This window comes from Canis lupus, chromosome 24, assembly GCF_003254725.2.
Source record: "Canis lupus dingo isolate Sandy chromosome 24, ASM325472v2, whole genome shotgun sequence".
NCBI classification, from domain to species: domain Eukaryota; kingdom Metazoa; phylum Chordata; class Mammalia; order Carnivora; family Canidae; genus Canis; species Canis lupus.
In genome coordinates this window covers 39,395,884-39,415,665 of record NC_064266.1, presented here as the reverse complement: position 1 = coordinate 39,415,665, position 19,782 = coordinate 39,395,884, and the positions used below count along the sequence as shown (strand labels likewise).

Sequence of the window (19,782 nt, the reverse complement as noted above, 5' to 3'; positions counted from 1 at the left end):
GCTCCATGTAAGTAGGTGGATAATATTTTCAAATATTATCTGATGTGTTTTTGCCTTTTCTTGATTTCTTTCTTCCACATACTTTTCCCACCACTGAAAGCAGACACTGAGACAAATTGCTCTCAAAAAGGGAGGCCACAAAATAAGCCAGACAGAATAAAGTGGCTGGGCTTCTGGGTGGGTGAGAGGGACTTTATCTTTCTTTAATAAATCTCAGAGATTGAGTCAATAGAAAAATTAAAATAGAACAGTAACATCCAGGTAATGACTAATAATTTTAGGCCTCACCCCTTGACATTTTTTCCATTAATCATCCCAAAAATACAGGGGGTGTGTCCAATATGATGGAGGAAGAAGCTGATGTTTAGGTTACTGAAGTGACTTATCCAAGGTTACATGACAATAGATGGAAATGGATATTCCAATATTCAATCGGAATATATCTTTTCTGGATTTTATTTTTTATTTTATTTTATTTTATTTTATTTTATTTTATTTTATTTTATTTTATTTTATTTTTCTTTCTTTTCTGGATTTTAGAGCCCTTACTCCTTTTTTTTTTTTTTCCCTTACTCTTAACCACAAAAGAATTATTCCTGATGTGGGATGTGTGCCAATGAGTACACAGATTCTTTGTCAAAGGGCTGTTTGATTAGACCGTTGAAGAAAAAGATGCAAAATTATTATCGATCTTGATAGTCTTCTCCTTGGAACATCTGAATACAGATGACAAGCTGGTCATAATCGACACACTGGAAAATCTCAACTTTTGAACTTCCTCTTTTAAAACACAACTTGCGATAAATGAACCATATGCCTCAAATGTATAATATATGCTCCATGACACAAACCAGACAGCCGACTGCCCACAGCTCTAAAGCTAAAGGCAAGTTTTTCTATGTTTTTCTTTCTTTATCAATGCCTCAGTGAATACTTTCTAAGCTTACCTCCGCCCTACACCACCAAATTCGAGTGTCTAAGAGAGTGGGCAAATTGGAAATAATTGTTAAAATAATTTCCATTTTGGCCTACTTGATGGGAAAATAATTGTTAAAATAATTTCCATTTTGGCCTACTTGATGGGAAACCCTTGAAATGGTTTCAAATCTCTTCACCGCTATGTGTGAAATGGCTGTGGAATGAAACTGGCAGACACAGGGTGACATCTTGGAGAATAACAACAACAACAACAAAAATGTCAGGCAGGAAGACGTGGGGCCTCCTGAGAGTGGCGCAGATGCTGTCACTAGGTGTCATTTGTGTCCTTCCCTGTGTGTCAGCTTAGAAGATTTCAATGGCAGAAGAAAATCTGTTCCTTAAAGCACACTCTTCAACTTCAGACTGCCCAAGTAGTTGAGACACAGAAATGAACGAAAAGGCATGGGGGGCTGCCTTGTGAAAATCTCTTGACAACTAATAATGGGATTAGGGAGTCTTAACCGCTGTACAGTTATCCCTAATTATAACCAAAGGTACATCAATCTAAATAAAAATGATAAGGTAGATAGAAGAATTCTCCCTCCCGCCAACTAGCGTTTTAATACAAATCTCTCCTCAGTATGATGCTTTGACAAAGTTTGGATTGGATAATTATCAAAAAGAGATAGAGCCGAGTGTTAAGAAAAACATATTTTTGTAGAAAGGAATGGTTTCAGTTTTAAGTGTTTGGTTTTGGGACGCCTGGGTGGCTCAGCGGTTGAGCATCTCCCTTTGGCTCAGGGTGTGATCCTGGAGTCCCAGGATCCAGTCCTGCATCAGGCTCCCTCCATGGGGCCTGCTTCTCCCTCTGTCTGTGTCTCTGCCTCTCTCTCTCTCTCTCTGTGTGTCTCTCATGAATAAATATATAAAATCTTAAAAAAAATAAGTGTTTGGTTTTATTTGGGAATCTCCTACTATCTTGATTGTACTCACTCCATTGCAAAAGTTGTGCATGGAATTTCTGCCAGACATTCAGTTATCAGGAAAAGTTTTGCTTCATCTTAAATTCCGGTATACATTTTCTTTATGGAAAAGATGGATCTCGGGGTGGATCAGGTTTCCATGTTTGCTTTCACTACTGGGAAGCTCAGCGTGCATTTGGTGGCCCAACTTTATCGACTATGTAGCCTCTTGGGACTCCAGTATATACCCAACAACTTCTTTTCATATTCTTTTTCTTCATTTTCATATTCTTTATTTTCTTTTGGCACATTTGTTAATAGCTTGGCTCTGTCATCTACTAGCTGTGGGATCTTGGGGGAGATGACTTAGCTTTTATGAACCTAAATTCCACATCTGCAAAATCAGGCTAATAATAGTACCTTGCGTGCAGTGGTGCTGGGTACACAATAAAATGTATGTTTTAAAAAGTTATTTTCTTTTCTTTTATGATTTTATTTCCTTGCATACAATACAGCACCTTAAAAGTCCTGTGCAATAAGATGTAGAATAAATTAAGAAAATACACACATAAAATTCTGCTTATGTGTTAGAAATAAGTAATCATTTGGTCTTGGAAAGTGAATTATTCTTTCCTTCTGAAAACTTGAAAAACTAAGTAGAAGAGAGACTCTTCAGTTCATGCATTAAATGTTAAAAAGAAATCAGTTGTCAATTCAGATGCGAAACTCAGAAAAGTTTTCCCCTTTTATAAAAAAAGGATAAAATAGCATTTTAAAACATTTGATGTGGTTATTAAGAAGAAGAAAGTAGAAAACAGTCATATTACCATTTTATTAAGTGCTCATTACAAGCTCTGCATTTACAGTAATACCTGATAGTAGATCACATTGTCCCTATTCATTGATGACAAAATTTCTTAACCAAATTCAGATGGGTAGCAAGTAGTAGAGCTGGCATTTGGACTTTGGTCTGTCTGGCTTCAAAGCTTGTTCTCGAACCAATATTTATCGCTGTCAGAGGAACTAACTAGAATCTTTTAAAGGCATATTGCTTAGTAATGCCATATAATGAAAAATAAGGACTGAAAAACTGTTCAGCTATTGTTGTCCTTTTGAGAAAGGAATTAGAAGGATGGTGAAGATCAGGACAACATCCTGACAATGGAAAGGGAAAATGTCCTTGGTGGTTTCAATGTTAATTATAATTTCATGTTTGGCAATTATGTATTTCATCTTTGACGATTCTCATCGATGGTTGATTTTGGTGCACGGCCATAGAAGAGAGAAAGAAAGCAATTTCCCTGTACCCATTTTTATTGAGCCACATTCATATACTCCAAAAGGGCACTTAAATTGTTTGAAAGGGGTCTAGATGCTGGCAAACACCACCATAAACAACTCGGACAGCTTAAAGTCCAAACCGCCAACGACATGATTCACAATGGAACCCATCTTCTCTAAGTGGAGTGCAGAGCCAAATGTTATTTATTACAACTAACTTACAACCGAACGAGATTCACTGCGTGGACACAGCTAGGGGACATTACTGCTGCCTAAATGTGAGTTGTTGGTGTTTAGGAAGAACGGCATGCCCTCCAAGCATGACAAATAAACAGGGCAGATTATTATTATTATTATTATTATTAATTATTATTTTACCTTTGTGATTATGTATCTAAGCCCATGGCAGCACTGTTTGTAGTGTTGCCTACATTGGAAAAGGGGATTAATGGGTAGGAACCCATGTTTAGATAATTCAGGTAAACCCTCCCAGTTTCCAAGAAGTTTTCCTTCTTTTTAGTGATAGTTTCATTCATTGGGTACCTGCTCTTTGAAGATTGACTGCTGTTGTTTTATTTAATCTCTATAATAATCTCCAAATGTAGCTCTTATGAACCCCTTTTCAGAAGTCAGGGAACAGAGAGCCAGAGCTTTAAGTGATAGGGCCAAGATCCTGCAGAATGATACAACAGGGTGTGAACCCAGGTCTCTCTGTCACCCAAAGTATCATGCTGTTCATGATAATAACTAGTACCCTTTACCAACTCGATGGCTACCAGTAGTTACAAATCCTCACAAAGGATTTGGAAACTCTAAGTTATTTCCTATTACAAATGAAGAACCAGAGGATCAGGAGGTTAAGTTGTTCCCTCCACCCACACAGCTATTTCCTCGTGAAGCTGGAGTGAAATCAAGATTTGTATGGATCTCTCACCCAGACTCATCTAACTCTACCAATGTTTTTCCAAAGTATGTTATGGAATGCCTGAGTCCCTTGAGATGCTCTAAAAAAAAAAGAGTAAAAAATTCATTTATTTATATTTTAAACAAAATCTCCACAGAAATGTCAATCTCCTTCCCACTTCACAATCTGTGAACCTGCTGTATGCCTTATCTAAAATGCCCCTCCATGACCCTGCCTGGATGATTCCTGCTCCACACTCGATCACTTACTCACTGGCTTAAGTTTCATGTTGTCAGAAAGACCTTTGCTTATTCCAGAATAAGCAAATTCTCTTACCCCAGAAAAAGAAAATCCAGATTTTTTTCTCTCCTATCTCCAATTTGCTATTAATAAAGTGAGTATTGGTTTAATGCTTGGCTCTTCCACTAGCCTTCAGGAGGGTGGGGATGGTGACTGTTTTGTTCAACACATCTCCGAAGCGCCCAGTGCCATGTCAGCCCAGTGCCTGGCCCATCATTGTCATTCAGTGAAGAAACATGAGTTTTTCTTCCTACTTTGCCCATGGCTCTACCCTTGTAGAGTCATGAAAATGGAAGCGAATGACCTCAGGGATCCTCCCTGTCCTCACCATTTTGCAGATGGTGACCTGGAGGCCTAGAGTTCACATCCATTGGATGATGAGAATAGTAACAAGAAATACCTGTTATTTATCAACCAAGCATGTTCATGACGTAGAGCCCATGTGTTTAACCAAATATGTCTAATCTTCAAGATGGATGAGGAAACAAGCTCAGAGGTGTTAAGTAGAGCTAGTATATTCAGAGCTATATTCAGAGCTAGTAAGTGGCATGGAATGATCTGTGCCTTGTGCCTCTGAGCACATTCTCCTCGTTGGCCCCGCTCCACATGGGAGTCACCGGGGAGCTTTAAAACACTCATACCTAGGCTCACTCTCAGAGGTTCTGCCTTAATTGGTCCAGGGCATGGCTTGGGCATTGGGATTTTTAAAAGCTCCCCAGGGGATTCTAATATGCTGCCAAGATTGAGAACTACTGCTCTAATGTATGATTGATTGATTGATTGATTGATTACTGCCATTTAATCAATTGCCCTTCTTGCAGGGAATCAGTAGAATATATGACTTGTGCAATTCTCTACTACAACGTTCTTTGCTTCTATCTCTCTTTCTTTTGCTCTTCCCCTCCCCACCCCAAAACCTGCATTTTTATGTAAATTCCTTCACAACACCTACAAATATAAAAAAACCCCCACAATGTGCAACTGTTTATAAAGATAGAGGCCCTCATTTACAAGTTCCTGACAATATGGTCTAGTTACTTCTCAAATAAGAGTGACCAAGTAAATTTCCAGACACACAGAGAATTCACAGGAGACCTTCAAGAACCTGGGGTTCACTTGCCCGGCAGTAAAAACACCTGCTGTTATCAGATAATGAAGATTCACCTGCTGCTGGGCATGATGTGAGGCTGGTGGGGGAAAGAGAACCCTATCCCTGCCCTGCCAAACCAAGGTGGGTATTATCAGCAGTATCGTTCTACAAAGGGTCAACTGGCTCATGAAGCATTGGTCACCATGGTTAGTAAGAGGTGGATTCTGGATTTGGACATTCCTCTACCTACCCCTCCCCTGCCCCCAGTTACACCATCATCGCTAACCACACTCCTGGCGGCTTCCTCAGACTCTGCCCTGTGATCCTGTTTGTGCACTGAAAAAAACACTGAACAAGGTGCTCTTCCTCGAAGGAATTAAACTATTTCCTCTACCCCCAATTCAACTGTTGAGAAGCAATAATATTGATTTTAAATATCTCGCTTATAAAATTTGCTAGGAAACTTTTGGTCCTGTGAAGCATAGTTATAAATGAGGAGATAGGGTAGACCTCTCATCTTTTGTGTAGAACGTTAATGGAAAGCTTGTATGGAGGTTCCCATTGCTACGAACTGTTCCCTCTGAGGCTGGGGGCAGGAGCAGGGGCAGGGGCAGGGGCAGGGGCTGGATGGTGGTCATGAGAAGCAACCATTGAAGTTAAAGCAATAATGACATATGCTTTATTGACAACCAACATGGAAGCCAGTGTATGGACTGAATTGTGTCCCCTCAAGATTCATATGTTGATGAACTAACTTCTGGTACCTCAGGATGTGACTAGATTTGTGGAAAAAGCCCTTAAGGAGGTGATTATATTAAGATGAAGCCATTAGAGAGGGTCCTAATCCAATATGACTGGTGTCCTTATAAGAAGAGGAGATTAGGACACATGAGAGACACTGGGGATTCGTGGGTAGAGAGGAAAGACAATGTGAAGAGACAGCAAGGAGGCAACCAACAGCAAGCCAAGGAAAGAAGCCAAAGAGAAAACCAGCCCTGCAGACACCTTGATCTTGCACGTCCAGTCACCAGAACTCTGGGGAAATAAATTTCTGTTGTTAGAGCTCCCAATCTGTGGTACCTTGCTATGGGAGCCTGAGCTGACTAATATAGCCAGAGAAGGAAGAACAAGTGTCTAAAGCTTGCTGCTGATCACACTGGCCTGGAGGCAGCCCATTCTTCACATTCTGGAAAGTGTATTCAAATTTATTCTCTTCCTTACCCTTCCCGCCTGTGGTGTGAGGTGGGAAGGGCAAGTGTCATTAAGTCCATTTAAGAAAGAAAGTAAATTGAGGCCTAGCACATTTCCACAAAATCATAAAGCAATTTGATGACCAATATGACACCACAGCTCTCTCTCAGAATTTAATTTTAAGTATGATTACACTTAAAACCAACCTTGGTTTTGGGAAAGGAAATCCTCTGGTTGGTTAAATTCATTTATTACACTGTGAACAATGAGGAAGGGGGCTGGAAAAATGAGGGGCTGTTGGTGTGAAGGGCAGCATGACCACTCTGAGAAGGGACCAGAGAAGCCTCTCTAGAAGGTGATATTTGAGTAGGGCCACCCATGGTGTGAGGGGTGGGACACTGGAGGAGTACATGCCCAGGTGGAGCATCTGCAGATACAAATCCCCAAAGGTGGAACAGGGGACATAACAAAGCCCACACTGGTGGAGACGGCCCAGGCTAGCAAAACCAACCCACTAGCAACCAAGAGTAAAATCAGAGCTGCATCCCCGACTCTATGGCCCTTGGGTCAAGTCCCATCTGCGGCCTGTCTTTATATGGTCTACGAGCTAACAATGATTTTTACATTTTTAAAGGACTTTGAAATACATCAAAAGAAGGATAATATTTCATGACACATCAAAATGATATGAAATTCCAATTTTAGAGTCCATTGATAAAGTTTTATTGGCACACAGACACACACATTTGTTTACATATTATTTATGGCCTCCTTCATGCTACAAGGGCAGAGCTGAGCAGTTGTGACAGATTGTATTAGTTCGCGAAGTCTAGAATATTTACTATCTGTCCTATACAGGGTAAGTTTCCCATCATTTGTTCTTTTTGGAAATAACTCTTTTTGAATACCTGTGGATGTGACTTCCCTCTACTTAATAGTGGGTCACTTTTCTTCAAAGATCTATAGACAGGGACATCCATGAAATGCTGGCTTCTTGGATTAAACACTCCAGGAAGGGCCACATGGCAGGTTGCTAAAATATACTCCTTAATTGCATTAATATCTACTGAGAGATTTTCCCATGCTTGACTCTGGGCTAGGTGCTGGGTGTTCTACTTGGAATGTGATGATTTGGTCCTTGCCTTCTTGTAGTTTATGTTCTAGTTAAACAGGTCTTCAACAGAACTTTCTTCTGCTCTTAGCTGCCTCTATGCCATAGGCATGGTAGTTAGAGTCATCGCTTCAGAGCCAAGCCAATTAAAGGTATGCCATAGTCACATCAATGCCCTGTTAATTAGGCAGTGTTTCGGTAAGCAGCAATGGGAAAATAAGATGGTGAAACATGCATGAAGTCATTTCCATGCTATGAAGCAAACCTTCACCTGACAGCTATGCATCGAATTCAAGGGATCCAATGAAACTTGGATGGGAAAGAAAGTTACATCTTTCATTTCACAAACCTCTAACTGAAATCCAGCATTTCCTTCACATCTGTATGTAGACACCAAATCACAGTAGTAGTAGCCTTATCAAGATTTTCACCACCAAGGGCAGCCCGGGTGGCTCAGTGGGTTAGCACCGCCTTCAGCCCAGGGTGTGATTCAGGAGACCTGGGATCGAGTCCTATGTCAGGCTCCCTGCATGGAGCCTGCTTCTCCCTCTGCCTGTGTCTCTGCCTCTCTCTCTCTGTGTTTCTCATGAATAAATAAATAATCTTAAAAAAAAAAAAGATTTTCACCACTAATATTTTCACCAAAACATTACAGGTACTTTTATGTCACATTACAGTTGTTGAAGATATCTTGCAGCGTCATATACACTTATCTTTACTTTGAAATCATAGTGATCATTAGCCTTAGTGCTGGTCCTGCTGTTTAATGTACATAAATTCATTTATTACACTGTGACACATTGGCTTCTTTAGTATTTGGTAACTGTACTTCCATGATTCTTAAAAAACTCTTAAGTATTTTTTTTTATGTCTTTAAAAGTATTAGTTTTAAGAAGGGCTCCTTGGGATTCCCCAGATGGACAAAGAAGTTCACAGCCTGAAACAATGAAAAATTCTCATAGCCTAAGGAAAACAAAGACTCCTTCAGTGAAGTGATTCTTAACCTAAGACGAGCATTATGGGAAGGTTGGTGATGTCTAGAATTTTGAGCAGCAATTGTTACTCAAGTTCTTCAAGTTTATGGCAAAGACAAGAGATGACATTATAAGTGAAATTTTGCTTTTTGGTGTATATGTGTGTATGCATTTGTAAATACTCATTTGTTTATTCATCTTGTCTGGAGAGAGGATCTGTAGTTCTCATCAGATTCTCAAGAAAGTTCTTAATCCAAATACAAGTTCAGAACCACTATGCTGGATGGGGACTTTTTCTGAACCAGGAGTGATTTAGGAACAGTCTTAAATACTCAATATGGCTACTATCTGGAGACTTTTATTTCTCTAAATACCCCTCCCCAACCCTGGTCTATTTTTATGCAAATGCAAAGCCTCAATTTCATCCAAAACCAAGGAAATTTCTTACAAGGATCTAAATAAATGGCCACGAAAGTGTTTGTATGAAAGACTCCCTCAATATCTGCTTTTATATGAGGAGGGGGCACCAGCGGCTTGCTAAGTAAATCTTCATTATCACATAAGTGACTTTCCCCCTGTGGTTTTAAATTAAGATACCCTGGACACTCTTCTTTCTTTCTTCTACTCCACATACACAGTCAGACAGCCAGGAATTTTGATTAGACCTCCTCTATTATTAGAACACGGGGGGAAAAATTCATGGCTGGTCAGAAGGACCCCAAGCTAGGAAAGAGAAAGGTAATCATTTAATTTGTTGTTGTTTCCATAAATCAGGGCCCAGTCATCAATTTCACCACATATTTGAGAGCACATGTTATTGACAATGTGTTCGTGGAGAAAAATGGAGTTTGTTGGCAAAGTTGTTCCATTTTCTAAAGATTAAATTGTTCATTGTACAGGCCGCCATCTGCCCTCCCTGGAAGAGATTTAGTTGCTGGCAGAGGCATTCAAAGTCTAGAAGACAAAGTTAAATTTCTTTTTTTTTTTATTGCTATGCATAACCAAAGGCAAGTTCATTCATTCATTCATCCATTCATTCCATATTTATCAAGTGTTTCCTATGTGATGTCAGATAGTTTCCAAAGAATGGTTACTTGTGGAAGGATCACATCCAGCCTTGGAGCTGATTGCTAATCCTGTGGTCTTCATTTATGCATGGGACCCCTGAAGAGGGTCAGCATTTCTGTCTCTTGACCCAACCTGTGTGCTACCAGGAATCTACCCGCAGATATGTGTTGAGTAAGACAAGTCTCTTCCCTTCAATAAGCTTCTAGTCTCTAGAGGGTTCATAAAGCAGACACAGCTAACAGTAACATATATCTTGAGAAAACCCAAAAAGAGGCAGAGCTCATTTTTGGATAGGAGCTTCTTGGAATCACTGAGTAGAAGAATCTGAAAGAACTCTGACATAAAATTTTCCATATATAATATTCTTTTATACACACACACCATCCTGTTGTAGAAGTAGGTGTTGATGCCCCCATATCATGGCGAAGATATTGAGTCTCAGAGATGATCGGCTTAAGTTCACATAGCTAAGATAGTTTGATGAAAGGTTCTCCTTCTCTTTCATTTTTATTTATTTTTATTTATTTTTATTTATTTATTCATAGAGACACAGAGAGAGAATGAGAGGCAGAGACACAGGCAGAGGGAGAAGCAGGCTCCATCCAGAGAGCCTATGTGGGACTGGATCCAGGGTCTCCAGGATCACGCCCTGGGCTGCAGGCGGCGCTAAACCGCTGCGCCACCAGGGCTGTCCCTCTCCTTCTCTTTCAAATGTAGGTTTGGCCTCTGGGTCATATAAAAAAAGGGCTCAAAGTCCCTCAAACTCTTCACAGTTTAAGGTTTAAACCACTTACCTTGACCCATTGCATGAACTGCATCTGAAGCCACTCCTGTCCCATTCATTACTCATCTGAGGCTTTTATTCATTGACTTCCTTTTGTTCCTCACACTGGACAAGGCACTCTAGGTCATGGTCTTGACTATGATTTGGGTCTTTATTTTCAGACTGTGCTCTCTTGAGTAATCCTAAGTCTATCCATCTTCAGGTTTGACCTGCTTCTTAGACTTTCCTCAGCTAGGTTTTTCCAGACCCTACTAGCAAACCCATTCATTAACTCAATTAATTCACTCAATTAATTATTATGTCTCTACGGTGTGCTTACTATATACTAAGTGATGATCAAGAGTGAAACGATCCCTACTTTTATGGTCTAGGGAGGAAAATATTTTGGGGCAAACACAAATAATTAAGAAATTACAACAGAGGCAAACATTATGCAGAAAATCATGTGGATTCATGAGAAAATATAGGGGGTTCTAATCTAGTCTGCATGTGTGCTTGGGTATATCTTGGAGAAGAGAGAGGATGTCACAATAGGCTTCTATGAGGAGGGTCTTTTATGTTAGGATCTGAAGAATTAGTTGAAACAAAACCATCCAGATAAAGGATTAAAGAAAGAATTCTTGGGGCACCTGGGTGGCTCAGTCAGTTAAGCATATGTCTTTGGCTCAGGTCATGTTCCCAATGTCCTGGGACCAAGCCCTGCGTTGGGCTCTCTGCTCAGTGGGAAGTCTGCTGCTCCCTCTCCTTCTCCCTCTCCCTTCTGCTTATGATCTCTCTTTCATGCTCTCCGTCTCTTTCTCAAATAAATAATAAATAAAATCTTTTTTTTTAAAGATTTATTTTATTTATTCATGAAAGACACACGGAGAAAGAGGCAGAGACATAGGCAGAGGGAGAAGCGGGCTCCTTGCAAGGAGCCTGATGTGGGACTTGATCCTGGATCCTGGGATCATGCTCTGAGCCGAAGGCAGACGCTTAACCACTGAGCCACTCAGGTGCCCCAAATAAATAAAATCTTAGAAAGAAAGAAAGAAAGAAAGAAAGAAAGAAAGAAAGAAAGAAAAGGGAAAGAAAGAAAGAAAGAAGAAAGAAAGAAAGAAAGAAAGAAAGAAAGAAAGAAAGAAAGAGAATTCTTAGAGAAGACCCCAAATAGTTGGCCCTTAGACAGTAATGAATTTGACTTGTTCAAGGAACTGAAAGAAAGCCAGCGTGGTTGGGGCGCAGAGGCAAGATATCCCTAAGCACTCTAAGTCATTGAGGTTAGCACAGACATTTTCAGTAAAATAATTATTCTTTGGCCCAGCATATTGAATATCTAATAAGATCTGCTTTCCAAAACAAGTTTGGGATGTATGGTTTATAAAAACATGAATGCTTTATTCCCTATGGCACATTTGAATGTTTTAGTTGGTTGACTTTTAGATCTAGATGGTTATGAACCAGGAAATAAGAAGATTACATTCTGTCACTAAAGAGGAATCATCACAACTTTCACACTCTGTGTGTGCAGTGCAAAAACTTGAGACTGTCCTTTATCTAGAAGAGTTTTATAATGTTTTTCATGAATGACATAAACAATATGACGTATGGGTTTCAAATTTCAGTCAACTTTTTCCAGAAAGATTTTCCAATCTGTTTCCCAAGATGTGCACTTCAGGCTGGGAAAGTGAGATTTATGGTCTTTTTTTTTTTCTTTTCTTTCTTCTTTTATTTATTTATTTATTTTTCTTTTGGCTTCTGAGCCTGAAGAGTGGTGTTAAGGGTGGGAAGAAGAGAAGGACATTGTAGGGAGAGGATAAACTCTCAAAGCCACAACTTGGCACTTTTTGTTTTCTTTTCCTGGCAGCCTACATGAGTACTAGAGGGAAAAATGTGGTCTTCAGAGTTTCCTTTCCAGTAAAATTAGTAATAATCCCTTGCTAAATCATCAGAGATAATAGAATAAGGACAAACAGTTTTTGTATAAGTTCAAGAAAAATCAGAGACTATATATTGGCAACAAAAGCAATCCCTGTGATTTTTGAAGCCTCCATCGTCAAGGCAACCAAAATGCCTTACATGTATTCTTTTTCTTACCTTCACATATCTCTTGCAATGTAACAAAAAAACTCTTTAAGGAGAAAGGGATGTATTTTAAGGATAGTAAAATGAGGAGGTCAAAAGCACAAGCAAAATAATTGGTGGAGCAAATATATCCAGTATTGCTATGTCTCAGTTCCTTTCAACAAATGTTAAATGAGTCAGGCGTAGCCACAATTTAGGAAGAGGGTTAAGATATGGCTACTTGTTGATGTATTTGTTTCATCAGCAAGCACTTGAACATTTACTCGTGTCAGGCCCTGACTTCAATAAAAGGGTCTCAGCAAGTATATTAGGCAGATGGGGGTCTCTGCTCACAGGGAACAAATTTATAATCTGGTAAAGAAGGTTGAACACAAACCATGTAACAAAAAACAGATCAGTGTTGCCAAAGGGAAGTTAAGGCTGCTCTGGAGGCTTATAAGTGGTGTGATGAACATGCACAGAAGTAATAGCATCACAGAAAAGACCCTGGGACACTCTTAATGTAGGGGTGGAGGGGAGAGATGGGTGCCATGAGGCAGTAATCACATATAATTAATGAATCAGAGAACAAAAGAAGAAATGGGGGGAAGCTGAGATAGGCCTGGAAGAAGAGGAGAGGACTTTAACACAGGAAGATGGGGCAGGCAATCCTTCACATCGAGGGAACAGCCAGGTGTAAGGATGGAGGCTTGTTTGGGGAAGTGTTGGTAAGTTCATTTACCCAACACAGCGCTTAAGAGATGTGATATGATGCTACTTATTCCCCGCCTTTTTTTTGTCTATGTATTTCATGTATTTCTTTTTTCTTTTCTTTTCTTTTCTTTTCTTTTCTTTTCTTTTCTTTTCTTTTCTTTTCTTTTCTTTTCTTCTTTTCTTTCTTTCTTTCTTTCTTTCTTTCTTTCTTTCTTTCTTTCTTTCTTTCTTTCTTCTTTCTTTCCTTTTTTTTTGTCATTGTGACATAAACTCAGTTAGGCCAGGGACATTGTCTACCTTCTTCAGGGCTATTACTGAACACTTCAGCAGTGTGTGACACATGGTGGGTGCCTCATGAACATTTGTTGAATGAGTAAATGGTAGTTACAGACAATTATATAATTATTGCATCCTTACTAGGTGCTAGACACCATGCTGAGAGCTATTACTTCTTATTTAACCCTTACAACAACCCTGTGTATGGGGAGGAGGGAGGACACTGAGGCTGAGAGAATCTTAGCAACTTGCCCAAAAGATCCCAGCCAGGATGTGAACCAAGAGCTCTCTGATTCTGGGGACCAGATGTCTAACTCCCATGCGATCCTGCCTTCCAGCATGACCCAGTGGTTCAGACTGGCTACCAATTAACATCAAAAAGGCAGTCTGGGGTGATCTGGGACAGACAACAGCAAAGTATTTGGGGAGGTGATGAGTCATCAGATATCTATAGAAGAGACTATTGTGATAAAGTCGGTTCCAGTTGTCCTCTCTATATACAGATGATGATTACACGCGCTGTGTTTTGTAAGGGTGTGCAGATTGCTCAAGAAGTTTTTAGAAGGATCCTCTTTTGAGGGTCTACTCGGCCACCTGCCAAAGACAGTGCTTATACAGTCACTAATCTTTCTAGCAATCTTGCGAGGTGATTGTCTTGGTTTTCCTTTTCCAGGTGAGGAAAATGTGGTCCAGAGAAACATTAAATTATATGTCCCAAATCACACAGGGTAATAGGAAATTGAATGGAATTTCTTTGTTTTGTGACACTTTGGCTAATGCCACAAAATTAAGATTATTGGAGCTGCACACTTTATATTTTCAAGGAAGCTGCCACATGCCACCTTAACCACATAATGAAATTAACATCACCAGTAATGACATATCAACATCGTGGAATCTCTGATATGATGCACCAAGAAAAGCACATCGTTCCTTTTTTTTGGTGTTCTTGCCCAGAGCACATAACTTCAATCTAATCATGACGAGATAATAGGCAAACCCAAACTGGGACACGTTCTACAAAACAACTGATCGGTTGTGGTCAGTGTTAATGTCAGAAAGGACAAGGGAAGATTGAGGGATTTTTCACAGATGGGAGGAGAAGGAGACACAACAACTAAATCCAATGTGAGAGCCTAGATTAGCAAAATTTAGGAGCCGCAAAAGGAAATTAGGGTAATAGTCAAGTAAGGTCTATAGTTTAGTGAATATTATTGAGCCAATGTTCTTTTCCTGGTTTTGGTAATTGCATTGCGGTTAGGTAAGATGTTAACATCACAGGAGGCCGGGTTAAGCTTCTCTCTACTATTTTTGCTACTTTAAGTCTAAAATAATTTCAAAATAAAAAGTAAAGAAAAATAGAAAGGGGGAGTAGAGAAATTGCTATTTTCACGAGATTTATTAAATGGTAGAACAGGTCATTGATCACCATTTTTCTTACCTGCCACTAACCCATCTAGGAAAAGACTAGAGGGATTCATTGAAAAGCTGTCGAGGGGACCACAGAAGCCAGGTGAGTGACTCTACAGGAAGCACTTGAAGGAGTAGGTTCTGGTGAGGAGGGGAGAGGAGCACCTAATTTCTTGTTGGGCAACGTTTATGCAGCAGACTCTCTGGTCTACACTCATGACTATTGAGAAGGAGCAAAAGACATTGGAGATAGGAGGCAGAGCAAAAGAGGGACAGGCAACTCCTTACACTCTCACACTTTTGGTAAGAAAAAAAGATGTGGAAATTGTCAGTAAGTCAAGAGCTCTCTTGCTGCTTGCTGGTACCCAGCCCTAGACGGAAAAGAGGCATTTAGTGGCAAGAACATGGAGAGTGAACCACGAGAGGGCAGGGGAAGTGTTTAGGGGAATCAGAAGTCATCTGGAATGGAGCACATCTCCTACATCAGGATTTGGGACTTGCACGGAACCCTACTAGAGAGTCAGACCCTAGATGCCAGCCCCACAGGGGGCCCTGGCTGACAAAAGATGCTTCATTAATATGAGGGGTTGTCCTCCTTCCCTCCCATCCCTCCTTTTAGGATTCAACACATCCAAGAAAAAAAGGGGCCCAGAGGAAGAAGGGTAGTAGAGGGGCGGGGGGTAGTAGAGAAAGAGTGGAAGAGCTGACCTTGGACTCCCTTGTACCAAGGCTGGGACAACCAGAGTGACCTGGCTCTGCTCCACATCTCTCTCATCCTCTAGGAGGCTAGTGTGGGCTGTTGTGAAAGCACTGGCATAGGTACAGAGTAAGCAAGTGCAATCATCGCGGAATCTTTTCAAACCATTGTTGGCATCATATCTGCTAACATCTGATCGGCAGAAGCAAGCCTTGCAGCTGAGCCTAGATTCAGGATGAGGGGGTATTACAAAGTGACATGGGTGAAGAGCATGGATAGGAAGGGTAAAGACTGGGGCCATTGGTGCCATCTACCACCCAGTTTTGGAGGTACGTGGAAGAGCTGGTTCTAAAGGCTGGGCTCTTTCTGTAGGCTCAGCTGGCTCATTTACCATTGGGCAAGTTTTAATTGATCAAGACAGGAGTTCCAAGTAGGATGGCATGACATGGGGATCATACAAGGTCCAAAATCATCAAAGTTGCCCTTTGGGTTTCTTCTCTTGCTGTGGGTTTCATTTCCCCACAGTGCATTAGTATCCTTGCTGCTCTGGCTGGGAGTTGAGATGATTCCTGGGATCATAGTTTTGAATGCTGGCCAATTCGCACAGTTCCCGGGTTGCTGGCCAGCCCTGGCACCAGCTACACTAGAGCTGTGGCATGAGGCATTGGACTTCACTGGACATCCTCTCCTTGGCCAATTTCCATCGCCAATGAGTAGAGTACTCAAAAAAGTCAGTTAAATTAGGCTTGGTAAAGGGACACTGCATCTTTGAGTAATGAGGTTGGGAAACAGGGAAAACATTTTCCACTAGCTCATGTCTCACTGTATGGCATTCCGATTTCATGACACTTCATAATAAATCATTGCTTATCACTCACATGGGAACGTAACATGGCTCCAGTTAAGATTCGTTAGTGATTGTCAAGAAGAAACATGAATTGCTGTATATCAGGGCTTCTTGATCATCTTCCTGGCCACTGTAGGCACTTTTTTATCGTTATATTTACTGTAACTGTTGTTTAAAGCATAAATAAGTGGAAGGAAAGAGCACCAAATATGAATAATGAAAATAAATTTATCTTATTTATGTGTTTATGCAAGCATTTGACAATTATTCCACACAGCAGTTTGCATCGAGAGTTGGTAGCTGCTGCATTCAGAGAAGTCCATTTCCCTGCGAGCTGCTCCCTCTCTTTTTTCCTCCTTTATTCTTTATGATGTGAAATGCCAGCATATTCATATTTGAGGTTAGCGGCCCCGGCATGTGTGTTATTCCAGCCCGAGACTGGCTTACTGAACCATGGCAGCCTTGGTGCTCACAACAGAGGCCCTACTGGCAGACACATTCGTTGCAGCTCTTCATTCTGATCCAAGGGAGCAAGGGATGGATGGGGATGAGAAAAAGGAAAGAGCCAGCAGTTGGGCTGAGGGCCAAGATGCAAAATAAAACCTTTAATTGCAAGATGATCCAGCTGGTTTGCTATTGGGATGAACAAAGACTTTGGTGAGCGAGTCCTGGCTGTTGAGCCAGACCACCCGGGGAGGTTTGCGATAGAAGCACCGAAGGTTATAGGGCTTGTGGACCCTTCAGAGTCGCCCAGATGCTTCCTCGGCTGGGGTGGCCACAGAGGAAAGTTTCAGTGGTTCTGGGTACTTAGGGAGGCTGCCAGTGTTCATTGTGGATGGACGGGAAACCACAAGCCGTCCCTGAAATGCTGACAGGGCTCCCTGATTAACTCCTGCCAAATCGACTTCCCCAGAGTGGCCTTGCAGTCATGTCAACCTCTCTCAACTGCTTCCTGGTGATTCCCGGTAGAACACTGCAAGGCTGACAGCAAGGGACTCACCCTGCCCTGATCCTGCTTGCTCCCACCATACCATGCACTAAACAGAGCCGCAGCTGCCAGTAGGGACGGCCATCAGCAGCTCTGTCACTGGTACCTGTAGAACTTTCTGGAAGAGTCAAGTTCCTGAGCCCTCTGTGGAGGGAAGACATTGCCTAGCAACCATTTCTGTTTCTTGAGACTGTCTGGAACATTCCAGATTGTTCTATAGAGAAACACAACTACTTCGGAGTTAGAAATAGGAAGGAAGGTTTTCTGGGGGCCTGGGGCTGTCGTAAGCCATGGCCTGCAGAGCCGTGGGCTTGACACTTGGAAGAGGAATTCTGTCTAAACATAGGGTGACCTACTGGTTTGTCTGGGGCTGTCCTGTACTGGGAAAGCCCTCCGTCCCAGGCAACCTAGGGTGTTGGTTGCCTTATTTCCACTCTAGACTAAAGGTTCCTGGGGATACTTTTCCTCGCTCTAGTCCTTCCCTCGGTCCTCACATCGCTGGTGTTTCTTTCCCAAATGGCTAGGAAAGCCAATGTGAAGGTCAAGTTTGCAGACTGCAAAGGCAGGCAAAACAGTGCTCACCATCTCTTAAATGGATGATGCCTTATGGTTCCTCCGTTCACTCCAGCACGTTCCCTGAGGGCCCCTGTGTGCCCTCCACAAGCTTCAGTGGGCATGAGCCACCACTGCTGGAGGAACTGCTACTTCTCAAGCTCATCAAATCATCAAGTACTTTCAAATCATTATCTCCGCTCCTCAGACCGACCCTATGGACTTTGCATTATCTGGCCCATTTTACAGATGCGACAAGTATGGCTCGGAAGGGGTTAAGGGACTTGTCCAAGTTCTCCCAGCCATTAAGTGACAGAGCTACTAGATCGATCACAGAGCCCTCTCCATGTAGTGTGTACATTCACACCCTTTGACTTGTTTTCAGCCTTGGAACGACGTCCGAGGGCCGGGGAGACAGATGAGAAACCGGAAGCTCAGAGAGGCTGCACAATTCAATCAAGGCCACCCAGCGCTAGTGAGAGGGATAATCCTGTTCTAAATCCACTTCCACCTGGAAGACCTCCAAATCTGTGCTCGTCCGTGGAGGAAAAAAAATGAAGACCGGCGTTTCTTAAATTTCTCTGCTCTTTGGGATTGTTAAAGACGCAGTCTGAACTGTGCTATTTCATATTTGAATGGTCTTAAAGTGTGTTGATTATATATTAAAATGGTACTTCCCATGTTTTCTAAATATTTAAAAGATCCCTCTTAAACATCATGACAGAAACATTAAGCTCACTTACCAGATTTATAACGGCTTTAAAAAAATTCATGGTGCTTCAAATAATTCATCACTACGTTTGGTTGGGGGAGACGAAAGGGTGGCCGCTTGCGTGCAGGAAAACACATTGGCAAGAAAATGTGGCAAACGCTTCCGGTAAAGGTGCCCATTTGGAATTAAACAGTGATGGATACCGAGGACCCCTTCTTGGTGCAAACCGCAATGTTTGCAAGTGGTTGTGTCTGGGGATGGGTTGGCCCACTCAGTGCTCTCTCCAACAACCCAGGACGGGCTATGGGAAAGGCCTCCCGCCCCTGCGCACACAACTGAACTTTTCTCTGAAGCGGGATGAGAAATTACTGTAAATTGGGTTTTACTTCCAAAATGGTTTAATAACCATCACACACGGAGCTCTGGTCCACACAATGCACAGCTTAATTTCATCGCCAAGCTCTCTGCCAGCTTAAAAACAGATATCGAAACAGGGGAATACATATTTGACAACGCTGTTAAGGCAACTTTGCTAACGATTTTTGAACAACCTCCAACCGAGGCCTAAATGCCGACAATATCCATAAACAACTCTATACTGCCCAATTAGGGAGACAGAGACACAGCGTCCTGTCAGGAGATTTGCATGGCTAAGAGTGGGAGATCAGAGAGCCGTGAGGGATGGCTCCGAGTGATGGGGGCGCGCAGACGGATGACTATCATTACGATATTACGGGGACTCACACCTTCCCAATTACTGGCAGGATTCATTAATTACCAGTGCATTTCCCTAATAGAATCCGCGCTCCGGCTTATCAGCGCCTTCCCTCTGTCTACCTAAACCCCCACTCAGCAGTCGGTCACCTATGAAAAATTAGACAGTGCGGCTTCGAGTGGCCTATTTAAAGGAAAAAGAAAAATGAACGTGGGAAGAGGAGGGAGAAAGTGCAGTCACGAAGA

The 19,782-nt window shown here is 41.6% G+C and overlaps 1 long non-coding RNA gene across 1 annotated transcript in view; it reads right to left on the bottom strand.

The window, feature by feature from the left end:
• Positions 1–17,778, bottom strand: part of LOC125753558 (uncharacterized) — a 33,175-nt gene extending 15,397 nt beyond the window's left edge. The window contains exon 1 of the long non-coding RNA XR_007405671.1: positions 15,735–17,778. This is a non-coding gene — a long non-coding RNA (uncharacterized LOC125753558). The remainder of the gene's footprint in view (positions 1–15,734) is intronic.
• Positions 17,779–19,782: the final 2,004 nt, after the last annotated feature.